The sequence below is a fragment of the Narcine bancroftii genome, chromosome 3 (assembly GCF_036971445.1).
Source record: "Narcine bancroftii isolate sNarBan1 chromosome 3, sNarBan1.hap1, whole genome shotgun sequence".
In the NCBI taxonomy this organism is placed as follows: domain Eukaryota; kingdom Metazoa; phylum Chordata; class Chondrichthyes; order Torpediniformes; family Narcinidae; genus Narcine; species Narcine bancroftii.
Window position 1 is genome coordinate 338,488,598 of NC_091471.1, and position 17,353 is coordinate 338,505,950.

A 17,353-nucleotide genomic window follows, 5' to 3' on the forward strand; every position below is an offset into this window, starting at 1 on the left:
AGTTAAAACAAAATTACCCAAAGTTGATACTCTGGCAGAACAAAAGAACAATGGTTGTTTATACAGGGTTCATTATTGATCAGACAGCCATTTGATGAAAAAAACATTGCGAGTGAGGCATGTGATTGAAAGTCATGTGATTGGGAGATTTGAAGAAGCAGAATTGATTAATTAATTAGCAAGTAGAGATCTGCAACAGAAATATGGAGTGACTGTGTGTGAGATGAACAATTTTGCTGATTCTCCTTGTCAGGGGAAAAATCACCATGACCATTGTAATGGCCATTTTGATTGACCCATGTCTGGGATTATTCCTGCCTTTGGATCGTGACCATTTTGATGGTCATTTCTTTTGACCTGGGCCTGGGTTTTGGAAGCATCGTGGAAGTCACACATTTAGTTTCCGCGACACAAGGAAGAGGGAAGTTGTGACAACCTTTTGTATGAAAAGACATTTCTCTGGAAGCAACTCAACAAGGATTTGCAAGTTTTCAGCAGTCTGATCACACAGTCTCTCTCTTATCTCCTTTGTGACTACTTCTGTGCATCAGTTTAAAAGTCTGAGTTTCAACAGAGGATTTCTAAACTTTGAATTAACTTTCCAGAATTGTGCCTAAGCTGTCATGGTTTGGCTATCTCACACATACACAGATATATACACACATTTTCATGCATAGTTGGAGTTAAGCTAATGAATGTGTAATATTGTTAGTAGTTAATAATAAATATATTGCTTTAAAAATGTTTTGGTGAATTTCTATTGCTGCTGGTCTGCGACGTAACACTTGTTACTGTTTATTAAAAGTTAGCTCAAATCCTTTTTGCACATTAAAAGTCTAGTGATTTTGGCCGATCACGTCAATCTTTGATGCATTTGGTGCCCCAGGCAGGGAGGTTTTGCCGGCCATTTGCTCTTGTGTCATGCCTGATCCCGAGCAAGTTCATTCTTGTGCTGTAAGTATTAACGTAATGTTTCTAAAAAAATGAAAATAGAATCAATAATTACTTGTATGCATAGACTGCAAAACTATACACTCTGCAGAAAAATCAGCCATGTTATTAAGCACTTAGTAGCATGGTTTCCATAGAACTGAACATATTACTATTTTGATGTTGTACATGTTGAGGTAACCTTTAATGCAGGTGAAGTTCTTGACTGCAAAATATTTACTCTTGTAGTTTCAATTTATTCTTATCTGATGTGGTTTCTTTGAAAGCAGCATAAGAAAAGCAAGTGATCTTATCTTGACGTCAGTGAGCAGATTTATTGCGACAATGATGACATCAGGGTGTTACTGATGGGGATCTTGGAGATGTCACTTAAAGTCAAGGCACTACTGTATGTGAAGTGTGAATGATACTCGCCACTTGCTAGTACTTGCTAAATATTGACCATATCTTGTACCTTCCAAGCATGGACTGGTTCATGACCAGAGTAGTTTCACAGGGAATTGAGAGTATATAGTTATGTAGCATAGGTTGATTGTCACAGTGTCATGGTGGGGAAGCTCCTGTGGTCCTGAGATCCTGAGAGCGATGCCGTCTGGAGCTGTGCAACCGGTAGAGTCGCCCATAGTGGTAAAGTCAAGGATGAGGTCCCTGACAATGAACAATCCAACCAAGACCTCAACGGTGGAGGAGGCAAATGAAGTTACTATGAACAATGGCTGTGAAGGCGGACGAAGGCTGCCACAAATCCATCAGCTCCAATCGTCGTGGTTTCCATGCCATTGGAATTATTTGATTGATTTTTGAAGTATTGAGCACTTTTTGGAGTGCAACATCAAGTACACTTTAAATAAATACATGCACAAGCATCTTCACTCTGTGGAAAATGGAACAAAGTCCATCATCCTCGACCCTAAGGGATAGCCACGAATGCCGATGGAAAGACAAAAACTGCAGGCGTGATTGTAATAAAAACAGAGGAATGCTGGCAGTGTCCACAGGAGGTAACAATACTCTGTGGAGAGGGGGGAGAGGAGACAAAAGCACTCCTCCACAGGGTCCTGTTAAAGGAGCTGATGGTGTTTTAAAATCCTGCTACCGCAGGGTCCAGGCCCAAGTTGGCAGCACCTGTGCTCAAGAAACAAACAGAGAGGTCAGCTCCTCATTTGAGAAGAAGCAGAGGAGATGACCCTATGGAACAGTGACTACAGCAGTGGACCAGTGAGGACCTCCTTGGCTGAAGATCGCACAGGCGGCGGGCTGTTGGTGACTCAAGGCGACAAATCCACGCAGGCTGTGGACTGCTGGCGACTGCGGTCAAAGGACTCACGCCAGGCTGAAGACTGCTAGGGACTGCCCTGAGACTGGCTGAAAGGGTACCAGGTGTATCAGAACTGGGAATTGAGAGGGTGCCTGAGGCTTGGATCTGGAGCTCGGGTTGCCGATGGTTGGGACTGACGTCTGTGTGGTTGGGGAGGCTACGGGAGCAGGAGGTGAATCCATAGACACTTAGTGACTCTGTGGATAGGGGAGTGGGGAGGAGGAAAGACAACTCTTTCTCTCACTGTAAGGGGCACAGGGCAATTTCTGCTGATGATGAATCATTTGTCTGGCTTTATGGCACTAACCCAGGCCTTTCATCATTATATACAACTCACTCAAATCTTCATTAATTCTCCTTTGATTGAAAGAATGTGGTTCCTATCAGTCCCTTTTCATAACTAAAATTAGTAATGGCAGCATCCTTGTAAATTACTCAAGTGGTATCCCATCCTTCTTTCATTAGGTAGTCAGAACTGTAAGCAGGTGGCCAAGCTCTTGTTTCCTTCATCTCAGCCAAAAATGGCAGGCAGGCATGTGTCTTCCACACCACAATGTCTATTCCATTGTCCACAGGCTCACTGGATCTGCACTCCAAGATCATTCAAGATCAATACTGTTGATACTACACTATTCTCCAGTTGGAGTTAATGCAATATTGTTGCACTGTACTTTTCAATAATGGATTATTCATGTCTTCTTATTGGAATTACTGCTCTCTTTCCACGTTCTAACTTCAGTTTATCACAGTATTAATGTACTATAACTGCAGACAGAATGATTAATATAATCTTCCTGTGGCTAAAGTAATGCTAATGTACTATGACTGTAATAAATGCACTCTCCCTGTGTTACTGTAGTTAATTAATTCCTCCTTGTATAGTTCCTGTACTGACTGGGACTTTGAGGAGGCAGACTTTTAATCTGGAAAATGCAGACCTTTTAAACTAGCATAGGCCTTTGAAACACTATTCAGTTGAACCTGAAACTGGCAAATAATCTACTGGTTAATTAAGAATCCACGTGCCAAGAAATATATGATGTCAGCAGAGCCATGATTGGTTTCTGAATTCAGTGGCGTCGATCTATGCTGGCTGGTGCAGATTCTTGCTTTTAGCGTGGTGATTCTGTCTCGAAAATGAAGCCAGCCCTTTGGCCCACTAAGCCCATGCCAACACGCCATGTACACTGATCCCGTTCCATCTTCCCAACACTTCCATCAGCTCCTCCTAGATTCTACCACTCATCTACCCACGAGGGTCAATTTTCAACGGTCAGTTAACTGAATAATTCACGTATCTTGAGGATGTGGGAGGAAACCAGAGCAACTGATGGAAACGCAGACATTTATGGGGAGAATATGCAAACTCCCCACAGACAGCACCAGATGTCACTGAACTTGGAGGTGCCAACTAGAATCATAAGTCAGCAATTCTCCCCAAGCTTCACCAATGTGCCGCATGGATAGCCTGTTTGTTCCTCTAAAGCAGTGGTTTTCAAACTTTTTCTTTCCAGTCACATACCGCCTTCAGTCATCCTTTTGCCAGAGGTGCTCTGTGATTAGTCAGGGATGACTGAAGGTGGCATGTGGGTGGAAAGAAAAAATTTGGAAACCACTGTTTTAATCATACCTCATTTGTTATGTGCAACGTTTCAGAACGGACCAATGAAAATTGTTCTCAAGCAAAATATCTCAGTATCAATTGGGTCTAGAGCAGTGATTCTCAACCTTCCCTTCCCACCTACATATCACCTTAAGCGATCCCTTACCAATCACAGAGCACTTATGGCATGGGGATCGCTTAAGGTGGAATGTGAGTGGAAATAAAAAGTTTTTAAACCACCGCTCTAAAGCATTGCATCGTGTCTGTCAGTTTTAATGATGATATTAATGGCATCAAGATTTTTGGATTGAATGGAATCATTTGTTTCTCTATATCTTTCAATCCCTTTTCCTTGTGTTCCTGTCCTTGTTCCTTGGAATGTCTTAGTTGCAAAGAAACACCGACACAGATTCTCTAACAACCAGCTCCTAATCTTGAAGTTTAGTCTTCTGGTATTTGAGTTATTGTCCTAGTAGCAACACCTTTTCAGTTTGCTCCATGATACTATGCAAATTGCATCAGCGTCTGATGTACAGTGTGAAAGGAGTTGTCAAGGAGCCCAGGTGTAATCCTAGAACGGGGGGCACCTGCTGTACAAAATGAATCATTATCTGTATCTTAGGTGTCACTGTGGACTTCAAAGCAGTGACACACAATAAGTCATGATGTTGATGACCTTTCTGAACATGCTGCCATTTAAAAAATTCTTTAACTATTAAATTTTAACAATCTTACAGGATAAGTAACAGGCCCATGAACTTGTGCTTCCCAATTACACCCAATTAACCTACAATCCCCATACATTTTGAAGGGGGGAGGAAACCAGAGCATTCGGAGGAACCCCACACAGATGGAGAGAACATATAAACTCCTTGCAGGCAGCGCTGTCTTCGAACCTGGCTCACTGGTGCTGTAACGGTGTTACACTATCCACTCTGCTAACCATCCGCTGTAGGCTAAGAATGCTGCCACACGCTAATTGTGCTACCCTAACTGTAGTCATTTTCTACTGAGCCAACATTTTGAGATTCCCAAGAGGAGTCCTGCTGCAACCAACGTCCTGAATTTGCAGACCTGCTAATAATCTGAACATTGAGAGACTGTTCAGAAAGTGCAAGAAATAACCATAAGCAAATCTAAATCTTCAATCTCATTAATTTCCAGTCCTGCAATATACCAGTGTAGTTTCAAGCATCTATCAAGAGATTCCTTATTATTGAATTCATTTCATTCAAATGTCTATAATAACTTTATAGAGAATGTCAGATGTTTTCTGTCACAGCTGCGGTTGCTACCCAAGGGAAAAAGATATAAATGGCTCCTGGAATCTACAGGTCTGAATTAATTAAACCAGCTTTCCTTTTATCCTTTCTATCTCTCTTTTATCTTTCTCTCTCTCTCCCTTTCTTATCCTTTACTTCCCATGCTTTCTTCATTTCTTCCTGCTCGCTACCTGCTGTTCTTTTCCATATTTATTTCTATTATTTTATTCATCTGGAAAGTAGAAGTTAGAGAGTTAAGACAGAGAAGCCCGAAGCTTTGAACATCTATTTTGCGTCAGTACTCATAGTGGATGAATTGGGTAATGTGCCCAAGAGTGATTTCTAAGGATGCAACAGAAGTTGTGACCAAAACACCCACCTGTAGATTCTAGGAGCCATTTATATCTCTTCGCTTGACTACAGTTAGCAGGCATGGGGCAGATGGTTAGTATAGTGCTGTTATAGTGCCAGTGACCCAGGTTTGAATCTGTAAGGAGTTTGTATGTTCTCCCCACTTTGATTTCCTCCCACCCTTGACAAAATATATGGGGTTTGATGTATTTGTGTGTCACAGGCTCCTGGGCTGAAAGGACCCGTAACTGAGTTGTTTGTCCAAATTTTAATATAAATTTGATTTAAAGTTAATGTTGATGCATTTGCGGTCATTTACCTGATGCAACAATATTGGAAATAACAGTGGTTGAGCCATTCAGGTAATATATATATTTTTAAGGAGTATTGTCCAATGTTGATCAACAAATGGCGGTCTTACAAAATTATGCCAAAATAATTATTTTTACAGTTTCTATTGGACAGCAATACAAAATATGATAGTAAGCCCCATCTGTGATTAAAATAGTATGTGATTATTAATGACGCAAATTGCACAATGTGGAATTACTTTTATAATCCTTCCTCTCCATGGGTTTCCCATCCTGTTGCCTACCTAACTATCTGACTAATTCTGTGTGCATATCTCTCTTTCCACCACCATTCTTTTCTAAGGAATTCCATGCCTCTCCTTCAATGTTTGTCACAGCAGCAAGAAGAGGCACAATCTGGGAAACTTCCAGTGAGCACATGCACCAACTGGACCATGACCATGTCGGGTGTGGTGGGATGTGACTACCTTCTTCACCACTGGGGTACCACAGATCTTCACTTAACAGAATGGATCTGCCCATTACTACTCATTGGTTAGGACTAAAAGCCACAATTCAAAACCAGTAGCGCACTGTAAACAATTTTCAGCTTAAATTATTATTGCCACATTTTGAGGCCATTCTAAATTCAACGGAGGCTTTTTTTTAATATCTGATTTCACCATTTGTTTTCTCCTAAACTAATTGTTCAGTATAAAACTGCAAGGTCTGGAGTACAGAATAAGCATTTGACCAGACTGTAAATGTGCGATGAATTAATCAGGGCACGAGGCCAATCCATCTGTCTCAAACCCGGGTATGCTTTGGCCAACATCCTCAGTAATAAAGTGCAAATGTTGGAATCTGCATCAAAATGCTGGAAGAACTCAGACGGTCAAGCAGCATCCGTGGAGGCAAATGATGGAAGTCAACATTGCAGGTTGGGCCCTGATTTCTAGCAATCATTCCATTTTCCTTTGGTAACCCCAGATAATTATCCTGTTTTTACACCTGTGCAAGACTGACCTATTGATCCCTTCCTTGTGCCTCCTTGTAATGCCACCTCTTTTGCTATTTAATCTTTCTTGCTTATTATTAATCAAGCACTTTGATCTCTCCATCCCTATTCTCGCCCATCTCCATCTTCTCCACATCTTAGATCCTGTTTTGTCTTCAGTAGTTCTGATGAAAAGTTGTCAACCTGAAACACAAGATACGTTTCTTTCACCTCAGCTACTGCTTCACCTTATACACATTTTTTGATTTTATTTCAGATGACCAGTTTCTAGATTATTTGCCTTTCTAGTGTGCATGTGTGCGTTGATATATATGTACAGTATGTGTATGTATATCTATGTATGTGCAGGGTACACATATGTAAGTTTTAAGTGTGTGTTTGCATGTGCTTGTGTGTGCCCTTTGTGTGTTAATTTGTAGCACCAATGTGATATTATTGCACATTTCCTTACGACATAGACGGCCATTTAGTCCACCAAGGCCATGCTGGCTCACAAACCAATCCAATTCTTCTGGTAATTTTCTTTATGACCTCACATTCCAACGACCCATATTATACTAGAGGTGACTTACATTTGTAAACTGTTTACCCGCAGGCCTTTGGGATGTGGAACAGAGCACTTCAAGGAATGTGTAAACTCCACCAGGACAGCACTGGAGATCAAGATTGAATTGGGATCTCTGGAGCAGGTCAATTGGACGTGTCGCACACACAAAAACTGCTGGAGAAACTCAACGGGTCCCAGAGAGTCCGTAGGAGGCAATCACAGCTTCTGCAGATTTTATTGTATCACTCCATTGTCTGTGTCCTATTTCCTACTTGTAACTGTTTGATCAATTTCATCCAAAATTGTGCATACCAAAATTTCCAGCACACAATCCTGGTTGTCAGGTCCACGCAGCATTGCTGGAGTGTTGCAGTTTTGACAGTAGTGCTGTTTTTAAAGCTCTGCGTTACTGTAATTGACTACTGTAGACCCCGCCTAGGCATTAAATGATACCCTTGCTACCTGAAACTAAACACACACTGTTCTCAATGTCCTGAACAATACGTGTTCTTTGATAATGCCCAGCAAGGAACTAGTCACTGACGTCACAAAGCTGTGTGAGATTTGCGATTCATCATAACTGCTGCAGTTTCTTATACAGCAGCCCATGGATTTCAAGAGTAGCATGCTATGCACAGAATAAGGATGTAGGGGGTCTCTGTACTAATGCCTCTCTACAAACTTTGGCATTTATTTCTGCTTTGGTCAAACATCAGGAGGCTTGATTGTTAATCTTGAGGCTTAATTCTGCTTCTATATGCATAAGTATTCACATCTTGAAGATGAACAGATGTTATCACCACTAATATGTCAAGGGCGCAGCAGAGAAAGTCTCCTGCTTTAGTCTTAACTTTTCTTCCTTTCAGCTGGGTGGTGTGTGATAGTGGAGGGCAGACTGATTCAGCCACTTAATGCCATCAGAAGTACAAAACATTGCAGTCCAACCACGATCACCTGAAATGTAGCAGGAAAGGTATTTGTGCCACTAACCTTACCACATCAAAGGCATGGTGCTTGATCACTGGGTGTGGATACAACCAGAACATTAAAATATCAGGAGCTGCTTACGGGGTATGAGAATGTAACTTCCCCACATGGTTTGGGTAGCGGTTAGCACAATGGCTTTACAGCACCAGAGATCGGGACTGGACTTGGGTTCGAATCCCGCGCTGTCTGTAAGGAGTTTGTATGTTCTCCGCATGCTTGCGTGGGTTTTCCCCAGGGGCTCCGATTTCTTCCCACTATTCAAAACGTACCAGGAGTGTACTTTAATTGGGCAGCACAGATTCAATGGACCAAAATGTTTGATCATTTTTAGTCAGATTTCACTCAGTTGTTCACACTCATATACTTTACCCATTGCTAAATAATGGCATAAATCCTTCGGTACTTAATTAAATCAGAATAAACACAATGGCTGATTTGTTTGCTGATCAATCTAAATGGAGTTTCCAAGAAAAAGGGTGTGACCATCATTTTGGTCTTTGGGGCAAAGGAAAAAACTGTCCAGATACGCTGATGAAATAAAATGATCAGGTCTGATAAACAATAAAGACTGTAAAAGGGTTCAAAATAATACAGAACAAACTGGTGGCAAATATTGAGAATATGCAGGAGAAGGCATTTTGGTAAAGCAGGCAACAGAGAATAGAAACTTTGGGAAATATGTTAAAAATGGTGTGAAAGGTGTTCCAGTCAAAGAGACCAACAGCATAGAACAGGCCAATCGGTCCAACCCATCCATGTTGGACCAAATTGGCATTTTGAACTTGTCCCATTTGCCTGTATTTCGACCACATTCAAACCTTTCCTATCTATAAATCTGTTTGAATGTCTTTTAAAGGTTGTTATTGTGTCTGTTTCTACAGTTTTCTCAGGTAGCTTGTTACTGACGGACACCCCTCGATCTTTGAAAGTGTGGTACTAAAAGAATCCACAACAAAGTCAATGGCTTTGCGGATTTATAGGGGACTAACTATGATAAATTTGTAGCAATTAAGATTTATTCAGCAAATGGAGAACTGTATGCAGTTGAGCTTACCCAATTGCAAGAGAGACATGAAATCCACAGTACATCCTGCACTGACTCTCCAAGATTTTGGCTAGGAGGAGAAACCATTGAAGAGAGAAGCAGGGATTATTTCCACATTATGATTAGAGGAGAGTTAATTGATGATTTTTAACAGATGATGGCGTTTGATAGCATGAAATATGAACATCTGTTTCCGCAGGTTGGGGGAGTTGACATAAAATTTCAGTGTCAATGAGAAAGTGATAAAAAAGGATGAATATTTTGCTGCAGGGATGAGTATTTCTAAAAAGATATTTCAACCTGAATATTTATTATCTGCATATTTTCTTTTAAAATTATTTTTATTGTGTTTTATCAGAAAAACAAACAAGAAAGCAGAAAATCAATTACAATGAAACCTTTGCAGATTTACAAATAATAGCATCTGGTACAGTAGCAATAGACTTAATTCTAAATCTAATAAATGAAAATAACATACAATATTGTAGGAGGTAGTAAGAAAAAATAAGAAGATAAAAAATTCAAACCCACAGCAATCCAGGTTACAATTCATATTGTGTGTAGTGTTAAGTCCAAACACGTGGCCTCAGACATCCAGACAAACATGTCCAGTGCTAGTCATTATTGCACCTAATTAGCCAAAATATGGAAGTGAAGTATAAATGTTATCAAAAGAAATCTTGATTTTCATGACATAATTCCTAATTTTCTCCAGATTTAAAAAGGACGTAATATCTAATAGCCATTAATTATGTCGGTGGGAACTCATCTTTCCATTTTAACAGAATCACTCTTCTTGCTAACAGAGTGAAAAATGCTATAGCCCGTCTTTGATTAGAAAATAAAATGAAATTTATATCTTTAGAAAAACTAAATAGTGCAATTACCACGCATGGATCTAAAGGGTTGAAAAAGTTCTAAAAATTTTGTCTCCCTGATACTACTGATCAATACAAAATAAATAATATTTTTAAAGATTTCTATACTAATTTATATTCCTCTGAATTGAATAACAATCACAATTTAATTAAAGAATTTTTAACCATTTAAATATACCAATAATTTCTCAGAAAAATTAAGAATGTCTAGAAGCTCTAATTTCACAAGAAGAATTGCATAAAGCAGTATTTTCATTACAATCAAGTAAAGCTCCAGGGCTGGATGGCTATGCAGTTGAGTTTTACAAAACATTAACAACTAGTCCCATATTTAAACTTGGTATTAAACAACTCTTTACGAGAAGGAAAATTACCTCATACTTTTAATGAAGCAGCTATTTCGGTGATCTTAAAAAAAAAGGCAAAGACTCAGAAGATGTTAAGATTTTATCTAAAGTTTTAGCGTATCAGTTGGAGAATGTCTTACCAGGTATAATAAATTTGGATCAAGCAGCTTTCATTAAAAATAGACATTCTTATTGTAACATCCAAAGATTACTGAATATCATGTATACACCTACTACATGTATCAATGAATGTATTTTATCCTTAGACACTAAAAAAGTATTTGACAGAGTAGAATTGGGGTGTCTGCCTGCTTTTCAGTGTTCCTGAAACATCAGACTCAGTCAGAAGCGTCAACGGTCTTTTACTTCCGACGGATGTTGCATGACCTGCAGTTTCCTCAGCATTTGGTGCACTGCACTAGACCCTGGCATCTGCAGATTTACTTGTTTACTTCCCTTTTATGTACTTTCATGAATCACGGATTTAACAATCATGCTGTTCCAGCACCAGTGACAGATTCATTGCTCTGTTAAAGGCACTGGTGGAAACTAAAGCCGGAATCAGAGAACCAAGGAGACAGGAAGGTCATTCAGTCCATTATCAATCTATTTCTTCTCCCTTAATCCAAAGTAAGATCTGGAATTGTGGCGTATTCTGTGTGAAGTGAGTTGCAAGACTTGGTAATGAAGTTGAAGTGAGAAAAAGATGTGGAGTTAATGTGTAGAGGTGGAGAGCGGGTTGGATGAGGTTGCAATTGAAGTGGGAGATTCCTGTCAAGGTAAGTTCCCATTCACCCATGGGTGATTCAAAATTCGTCAAGAGAAGGAAGTAATGAATGATAGGACCAGACAGATCACATGGCAATATGTTGCTGGCTAGACACTGATCTTGGAAAAAATATTACTCTTCCTCTTTCCTTTTAATCTGGAATTCTACATCAATAGAAATAATTTGCTTATCTTTATGCATTCCTTCCATTTAAATGTCTTGATTTATACCCCATTAATCTTCTAAACTAAGACTCTATCATCACACTATGGTTAATCTACTCTAGTTCATTAGGGTTTGTATATTTTTTGGGGAATTCAAGTTCCAAGTTTATTGCATCTGAATGTACATATATAACCTGACGAAACAGTGTATCACTAGACTATAGTTCACACACAGACATATAATACACCCAAGACACAAATGACATATATATATTTCAATTCAAAATAAATACATATAAAACTAATCTACAGATTTCTAGAATTGTTCAACAGTCTCACCTCCGACAGGCTGTTTCCCTGTCTGAATGTGAATTGAGCTTCATGTATTGGAGATGGAGGGAGTGCAGTCAGCTAAGACTGGCCATTCACTTTGAACACTTGGGGTTAGGATGGAACCAACGTTTCCATGCAAGGCTCATTCAGAATGCAAGGACACATGGAATTCAAGGAGGCCTTGCTTTGTGGATGCAGAATTGGCTTGCCTTGAGAAGGTTGTAGATTGTTGGTATTCTGTGTGGAGGTCAGGGACCAGTGGAGTTCTGCAGTGTTCTGTTCTGGGACCACTCCTCTTTGTGATTTTTATAAATGACCTGGATGAGGAAGTGGAAAGGTGGATTAGTAAGTTTGCAGATGACATGAAGGGGAGTGGCATTGTGGATAGTCTGGAGGGATGCCCAAAATTTTCGAGGGACATTGATAGGATGTGGAGCTGGGCTGAGAACTGGCAGATAGAGTTTAACCCAGAAATGTGTTAAGTGGTTCATTTTAGTAGATCAAATTTAAAGGCAGAATATAATGTTAAACAGAAGATTCTGAGCAGTGTGGATGAATTGAGAGATCTTGGAGTCTGTGTCCATAGGATACTCAAAGCACCTGCACAAGTTGATAATGTTGTTAAGAAGATGTACAGTGAGTTGGCCTTCATTAACTGTGGGGTTGCTTTCAAGAGCCATGAGATAGTGCAGTAAGTAAATTCAAAGCAGGTGTTAAAGTAGGTTGCCAAACACTGTGGTAAAAGAGCCCACACCTACTGTAGATTTCTATATTCTATGATAATCTCCCCATAAGTGCAGAGATCCCATGTTGAACTGGTATGTGGTGGGCTTGCATTTACAAGAAAGAAATGATTCCTATCTGCTGTCCGTTGATTAAGCTGACTAAAGATTGCAGAGTTTCTCCAAGGAATAACACACTGGTGAGTGAGGGGTGGGGGTGGGGGGGGGGAGGTGGTACTGTGAGCATCTCTCACTATCTGCATGAGTACGAGTTCCAACATCCTAAGGGTGTTTGTTGATGATTTCTCATGTAAAAATTTGGTCTCAAGGCACTGACAGCCTTAAGTTTCCTCAGCCTTGGATACCTGCCACATCAGTCCTGCCTTAGGATCATTCACCTGAATGCAGAAGGATGGAATGGAATGCGGAAGGGAGTGGGGTGGGGCTGGTTTCAGAAAGTAATATTGACCTCACAAACACAATTATTTTTGTATTTTCTTAGAGGACATAGAACAGTACAACAGAATAGTCGCTAAAGTCTCCCTGCATCTCACATACTGATCTTTGCAGAACATGATGCCCAGTTTATACAAACACGTTGTGACTTGCACATGATATATATCATATGCATACCCTCTAGTGTGTCAGTTTTTACCTTGAGACAAAGACATCTACTATCTCATTGCCTCTCGTAATTGTATAAAATTCTTTCAGATCATCCCTCAGCCTCTGGCAGCAGGGAAAACAGCCAAAGTTTGTCCAACCGGTATATATCCTCCAATCCAGCAACATCCTGGCAAAATCTCTTTGGGAGCTTTATTAAAACCTCTGTGTCCCTTCCGTAATGCGGTGAACAGAATTGGACACAACCTTCTAAGGGGGCCCTAAACAAAATATTTTAATTTGTTTAAAGGAAGTTGAAATCTGAAGAATGATTTTTCTAACATTTTGAAAGCAGGTGAAAATCGGAAGCATTTATATGTAGGTTAAAGGTTTGACAGCCAGTCAGGCCAGCTGTCATATGTTTTATACGTAGGCTAGGCTTGTCATTGTAATGCCATTTATATACATAACTGACCAGGTTAGGAACAGTGAACAACTTTGCTGGAGAAACTCAGCAAGTCACGCAGAAAGTAAAAGGCAGTCGACAATCAGACATGAATCCTTCAGACTAATTAACTTAGCCTTGTTTCCTTAATTATTGACAACTCTGATACGACAAAATAACTGCACTATTCCAAGTCACTTTTTTTGCACATGGATAAGTGTGAATATTTATTATCTATACCTATCTTCATGCACAGTATTTATTGTTTTTTTTTAAAAAAATTCAACTAAGTTTACTATTTTTTACAAGAACTTGCTCAGATGAGCACGTAAGAAGAAGTTCGGTGCATTTGCACATTTGACAATGCGTTTGACAATAAACTCGTTATCATTATTAGGCAGTTCAGAGAAAAATGTGTTCTCTCTCTCTGAACGCTGAATGATCTAGTTTCACATATATTCAACCAACAGGAAACTATTTGGAAAAAAAAATACTCTTGTCTGTTTCTCTGTAGTGACTGCAACTTCCATTGGTGGAAACAGTGTGCTCTGGGAAAAATAGTGAAGCCTTGGATGTTCCCTTGTTGGGTTTCTACCCTTGCAAACCATGAATCATTGCTCCCTTTGGGCATCACAGCCAGACTGGACCAATGGATTTGGTTAAAGAACATCAAAGTTGTATCATAGTAACTCATTGGAATAAAGGGAGTTATTGTAACTCACATGGGAACAGGCTCTTCAGCCCATCGAGTCATGCCAACCATCAAGCACTCATTTACTCTAACCCTATGCAAACACATTTAATTCTCCACACATTCCTAACAACTCCTAGATTCTACTGCTCATCCACATGTGAAGGCAACTTACAGTGGCCAGTTAACTTTCAAGCCCACACATCTTTGATATGTGGGAGGGAACTGGACAACTCAGAAGAAACCCATGCCATCACAAAAAAAGTATGTAAATTCTACACAGGCAGCAGGAGGTCAAGATTGAACCTGGGTCACTGGAGTTGTGAGACGACAGCACTACCTTTTGTGGCACTGTGCTACCCAAAATATTCTGCTCGCATAGCTCCTTAGATTGGGCAGAGCTTCAATGCACAATGTTAGCGGGATCAGTATTTCTGCTGTCGATCAGACTGATGATGGATGGATGCAATAATATTGATTTGTACTTGTAGAATATCACTGAACTATAGGGCGTGGCTGTCCATTGTAAATATCAAATCTCAATTCACAGATCCCCTCAAGACGTGGGATGACGAGGTTGTAGCCATTACAGAGACTTGCCCAATGGAAGGACAGGATTGGCTGACATGGGGGGGTCGCTTATGTTTTAAGTGAGAAAGAATGGGAGGTAAAAGGAGGGGGATAGCAATACTGAGCAGGGGATAGTACCACAGTTGCAGAAAGGGAGGGCGCTGTGGAGGGAGTCTCGACTGAGTTGGTGTGGGTGGAAGTCAGAAATAGGAAGGAAGACATTACTGTATTGGGAGTAGTCTATAAGCACCCAGATATCCTCCCGCTCAACAAGGAACAATTAAGTAGGCAGATTTTGGAATGGCAAGGTTGTTGTAACTGGAAACTTTAACTTCGCAAATATTTGCTGCAAGTGGGGGCAGAATTTGTCAGATGTGTCGAAGGAGGAATCCCGATACAGTGTGTGGTCCAGCTGACTAGACTGGATCTAGTACAGGATGAGGAACCTGATCAAGTGGCAGACCTCTCGGTGGGGAAGCATTTCGGTAATAGTGATATTGTGGAAGACTGAGAAAGACTGAGAAAGTCAAGAATTCCAGAGTCCTGAAGGTTTGGGTAAGAATAAGTTTGTTCAGAAGCTGAAGTGATATTTCTTGATTTCAATACCTGTGAACTGGTCGAAAGTAAAGCATGCTGTGCAGATATAACACATGAGGTGAGGTAAGTAAGAGAATGGGGGAGGTTGAAGACAACAGGTGAGAGAATTATCATCCATTAGACAACATGTGATCTATCACTCACTCACCAATTTAAGAGGTCAAAGCAATAAAAAAATGCATTTAATTTTCCCTCTTGCAATCCCACTTCCCAGTTATTTGCTGTAGCTGTAAGATTTCATTAAAATTTACTGACAACATACTAGAATTCCTATGTGAAAATCTAATTAGTTTTTTAATTATTTTGTGTGTACTTTGTGCTCACTGGTGTGAAGGATATTAATTCTGAGAAATGGAGCATCTTCTACAGACATCAAATTCTCTTGGTTCAGGTGATGCAAATTCTGCCCCAGCTGTCTACACAGGCTCAGCATAAATACTGTGCCAATGCGATAGTTACTCATTTACTCATACTTGTTGTCTATAACCTTGAAGTGCCAGTTGATGAAGTAGACAAAGACGATGTGGTCAAACAATCATTTATTAGCAGAAACTCATGGTACAATAATGAAAGACAATAGATGCATATACAGTTATATCCAAGGGGAGTGTCCTTAACAGTAGAGATAATGCACAGCCAATGTTAGTACAGCAAGGCTCGTCAGACAGCTTGGCAGACATTCACCACAGACCATGATGTCACAAGAGGTGATGAGGCCTGTCCATGATGTTACAAGAGCAATGAGGCCTGTCCATGATGTTACAAGAGCAATGAGGCCTGTCCATGATGTCACAAGAGCAATGAGGCCTGTCCATGATGTCACAAGAGCAATGAGGCCTGTCCATGATGTCACAAGAGGTGATGAGGCCTGTCCATGATGTCACAAGAGGTGATGAGGCCTGTCCATGATGTCACAAGAGCAATGAGGCCTGTCCATGATGTCACAAGAGGTGATGAGGCCTGTCCACGATGTCACAAGAGCAATGAGGCCTGTCCATGATGTCACAAGAGCAATGAGGCCTGTCCATGATGTCACAAGAGCAATGAGGACTGGCCATGATGATGAAGTAGACAAAGATGATGTGGTCAAACAATAATCATGGCTTTTATTAGCAGAAACTCATGGTACAATAATGAAAGACAATAGATGCATATACAGTTATACCCAAGGGGAGTGTCCTTAACAGTAGAGATAATGCACAGCCAATGTTAGTACAGCAAGGCTCATCAGACAGCTTGGCAGACATTCACCACAGACCATGATGTCACAAGAGGTGATGAGGCCTGTCCATGATGTCGCAAGAGCAATGAGGCCTGTCCATGATGTCACAAGAGCAATGAGGATTGGCCATGATGATGAAGTAGACAAAGATGATGTGGTCAAACAATAATCATGGCTTTTATTAGCAGAAACTCATGGTACAATAATGAAAGACAATAGATGCATATACAGTTATACCCAAGGGGAGTGCCCTTAACAGTAGAGATAATGCACAGCCAATGTTAGGACAGCAAGGCTTGCCAGAGGGGAGACAGGCAGTTGGGCAGACATTCACCACAGACTTTGCTTGAATGATTGGAAGTGCAAGAAATTTCAATTGTGAGCAGTTGAGGAATTAACTTGGCAACAATGTTGTCAGGCATTTTTTTCCACTTCATGGACTGGTTCCTCCACTAATCCTGCTGTGAGTTGAAAGGTTTGAAATGACATTATCTCTGAGGTATCCTGGGGTAGAATTTTTGTCATGCTTCTTCCCATTGACCAGGGTCATTTTGTTGAAATCTAAAGGTGGAATAAGCATTATTCTGGGTGTAATATTTTTTTTGGACAATGGAGTGATCGATCCTTGTTTGGTAGGAAT

General features: G+C 40.3%; 1 protein-coding gene and 1 long non-coding RNA gene across 2 annotated transcripts in view; both read right to left on the reverse strand.

Annotated features, from left to right (window-relative positions):
- gsg1l2b (gsg1-like 2b) overlaps positions 1-17,353 on the reverse strand; it is a 92,706-nt gene that overhangs the window by 15,528 nt on the left and 59,825 nt on the right. The gene's annotated exons all lie outside the window — the stretch shown is intronic.
- On the reverse strand, positions 778-15,979 carry LOC138759285 (uncharacterized). The gene is made up of 4 exons (XR_011354695.1): positions 15,805-15,979; positions 11,870-12,180; positions 6,802-6,976; positions 778-975 (listed from the first exon to the last, which is right to left on the reverse strand). It is a non-coding gene; the product is annotated as an uncharacterized lncRNA (long non-coding RNA).